The sequence below is a fragment of the Notechis scutatus genome, chromosome Z, assembly GCF_049901735.1.
Source record: "Notechis scutatus isolate UNSWTSFEM ecotype Mainland chromosome Z, rNotScu1.2, whole genome shotgun sequence".
NCBI lineage: Eukaryota > Metazoa > Chordata > Lepidosauria > Squamata > Elapidae > Notechis > Notechis scutatus.
Genome location: NC_142025.1, coordinates 31,243,824 through 31,247,935, shown reverse-complemented (window position 1 = coordinate 31,247,935; position 4,112 = coordinate 31,243,824).

Below are 4,112 nucleotides of genomic sequence, written 5' to 3'. Positions count from 1 at the left end.
GGACAAAAACGGACACCAGTGCCACGGTGGGCACGGCACAGGCGATATGAATGAGAATGGCCAGAGGATCCTGGACTTTGCCGACTCCCATGATATGACCATCACGAACACCTGCTTCATTAGGCGAGAACCCCAACTCCTCACCTACCATAGCAGAAATGGGAACCACCACACACAGATCGACTACATCATCGTACAACGAAGAGCCACTAAAAACGTGCTCAACGCCAAGGTGTACCCGCATGCGAATCGAGCAGTCAGCACAGGCCGCTGATGGCGAAGATCAGGATCAGCAAGCCCAAGACCAAGATTGACAAAAAGAATGCAGACCAGCCACGAATCAAGTGGTGGAACCAGAAGAAGATGGCGGGACCCCTCATCAAACCGGAGCAGTTCCAGCAGATGGTCGACGGGCCACAGGAAGCGTGGTCCATGCTGAAGAGCACTGTTCACACTGCCGGCTGCCAACAGCTTGGTTGTACCAAGCCAGGACGGAGACGCATCGAACGAGATACATGGCTCTGGACACCGGAAGTACAAGATGCCGTGCACCTGAAGAAACGGCTCTACAAGGCCTTTCTTCAGGACAAGACCTGCGAGTACAAGGCGGCCAAAAAGGCAGCCAAGAAAGCAGTAGCGACAGTCAGAAGCTCCCACTACGACGACATCTACGAGAAGCTGAACACGCGAGAAGGCGAGAATGAGATCTACCGCCTAGCCAAAAGCAGACACAGGAAGACCCTGGACATTGACCAGTTTCATGGGATCAACGACGAAAGGGGAAATTTGATCGTCAACCCCAGAGACGCTGCCGAGAGGTGGCGGCAATACTTCGAGAAGATCTCCACCGAGGAGTTCCCACACCCACGAACCCCGCGAGGTGACCCCGTCGAAGGCCCAGTCTCAGGCATTCACGCCAGCGAGGTCACCGACGCCATCAAGGCCATGAAAAACGGTAAGGCAACAGGACCAGACGACATCCCTGCCGACTTCTGGAAAAAGGCACTACCGGCTCGGCATTGTGGCTGTGCGAGCTGTTCAACAACATCGTCTCCACGGGAATAGTGCCACACGCCTGGTACCGCAGCACCACTGTTCCGATCTGGAAGGGAAAGGGCAGCCCAGCGGACTGCTCCAACTACAGACCGGTCAGGTTACTGTCACACACTATGAAGATCTTCGAACGCGTCCTCGATAAGCGCATTCGGGACATCGTCGACATCAGCGTCAACCAGGCCGGATTCATCAAGAACTGCGGCACCACCGATGCCATCTTCGGTGTGCGGATGCTGATGGAGGCTCACAGAGAGAAGAAAATCCCGCTCCACACCGCCTTCTTGGACTTGGAAAAGGCCTTCGACCGAGTCCCGCACGATCTCATCTGGTACGCACTGCGAGATCACGGCGTGCCCGAGCTACTCGTACAATGGGTCCAACTCCTATACAGATGTCACAAAAGCCGTGTAAAAGCGGCAGCTGGGATATCAGAGGAGTTCAATATCACCGTCGGCGTACACCAGGGCTCTGCTCTCTCACCACTGCTGTTCATTCTGGTGATGGACACAATTACACACGACCTGCACACGCCCGCCCCATGGACGCTGTCTCACGCCGATGATGTGTTCCTGGCCAACCTGCGCAAGGCTGAACTCGAGCACCTAGTCCAACAGTGGCATGACCGCCTCGAGCAGTTCGGGCCCGGTTGAACCTAAAGAAGTCCGAATACCTGACCACTGACAACGAAACGACAGGCTCCATCCACGTGAACGGGCAGGAGCTACCGCGCGCCTCCACCTTCAAGTACCTGGGAACTACTCTTGGGGAAGAAGGCCTACTACAAACTGAGGTGGCAGCCAGGATCAACGCTGCGTGGGGCAAATGGAAGTCCGTCACGGGCGTCCTCTGTGACAAGAAGATGCCGATGCGCCTGAAGGCGAAAATCTATAACTCTGTGGTGCGCCCGTGGCCATATACGGCGCAGAGTGCTGGCCGACGACCAAAGAAGTCGAAAGCAGACTCCAGACAATGGAGATGCGAATGCTCCGATGGTCGGTAGGCCTCACCCTACTCGATCGCGTCAGGAATGAAGAAGTGCACAGACGGTTCAACGTCGTGCCCATCCCCACGGTCATGAGGCAGTCCCGGCCACGATGGTTCGGCCATGTGAGTCGCGCCAAGGAAGAATCCATCATCAAATCTGCGATGAAGGTGATTGTCGGAGGAGCGAGACCGCGTGGTAGACCTAAGCAACGCTGGATGGACACGATCAAGGCCGATCTAGAGATCGCGAAGGCAGACCTGACATATGTGGCAGACAGAGAGGCGTGGAAGCAGTACTCAAGGACATTAGCGGTCCTCGCCAGAGCGCGAGACAAACGCTGAAGAAAAAGAAGAAGAAGAACAAATGTTGCTATACAGAGCATAAAATACGATGTTGGTCTATGTGCCATTGCTGCCATTACCACAGTCACCTTCATACATGCTGGCTTGTTCACCAAAGAAGACAAAAGACTTGTACTTGACCACAATGAAGTGAAGAGATTATGAACTGCCTAGATCAAGAATTTGATGAGTTCTGTAAGAAGGGTGAAATCAAATGCATCTTCTTCAATGGTCATATAGATGCAACAAAAGTTATGCAGATTATTTTTTGCTAAGCTAGATAAGATTCATGCAGAAAAAAACTTTAATTTTTGTAGCACAAAAAAGGTGTAATTTTGAAAAGTTAACAATATTTGGGCTACAAGAGACTTTTGTGGAATATATGATCAGACATGTATTTACCAAGATAAATGTTGTACAATTGCAAAAATAATAGCAGATTTGAATTATTGGTGTAAAAACACATATTTTTAGAACCCCTTTTAGAACATTGCAAAAATTAATTTTCATTCCATTAAATGACACACCAGTATACATAATTAAAGCAAAACTTAAAAAAATAAATGCAATCAATCAATTAAAAACAAAATTTAAAAACTTTAATAACAAAACGATAAGATAGAATGGCTACCATGGCTAACTCTAAGTCACATAGAGGTTGTTGTTTGAATACAGTCATTGATTAGGCTTAAGATATAATTTGATGCATTTTTAGTTTAGTGGGATAGATATCATAATTTATTGACCAAATTAAGTTCAAAATATTGTGATATATAATAGTGTAGATAAGGAAATGACTTGCTTGCCAAGTAAGAATATGAACTGCCAATGTTTTTTTCTAACCAGGTGCTGAAAAGTAGTGCTTAATACATATCAAAAAAAAAAAAAAAAAACCATTTACACACACACACACACACACATTTTTCCATGTTAGGCAATTACTAATTACACAGGCAACCTGCTAGAAAAAAATCCAAATTATCAGTCAAAGTTTACTGGTAGTCTTGGGCTGAAATCCACAAAATTGTATAACTTTAAATCTTGTATCTGAAGCAGTAATGGGATCCTATCTTAGTCGCTACTGGTTCGGTGGGTGATCATGTATGTGGGTGTGCATGCACGCCCCTAACAAGCCAATCAGCTGAGAAGATGAAGAAATGAAAAACCTGGAATGACGCTACCACCCTCCCATGCGCTTTTAAGTCTCAGCTGATTGTGGGAGGCTTTTTTCCTCTCAGCTGATTGTGGGAGGGTTTTTTTTCCTCCTCTCAGCTAATTGTGGGAGGCTTTTTTCCTCTCAGCTGATTGTGGGAGGGTTTTTTTCCTCCTCTCAGCTGATTGTGGGAGGCTTTTTTCCTCTCAGCTGATTGTGGGAGGGTTTTTTCCTCCTCTCAGCTAATTGTGGGAGGCTTTTTTCCTCTCAGCTGATTGTGGGAGGGTTTTTTTCCTCCTCTCAGCTGATTGTGGGAGGCTTTTTTTCTCTCAGCTGATTGTGGGAGGGTTTTTTTCCTCCTCTCAGCTGATTGTGGCAGGGTTTTTTCCTCTCAGCTGATTGTGGGAGGGTTTTTTCCTCCTCTCAGCTGATTGTGGGAGGGTTTTTTCCTCCTCTCAGCTGATTGTGGGAGGGTTTTTTCCTCCTCTCAGCTGATTGGAGACTTTTTTTTACTACCCGTTTGGCAAAACTGGTAGTGATTTTTTACTACCAGTTTGGCTGAACCAGGCCAAACCAA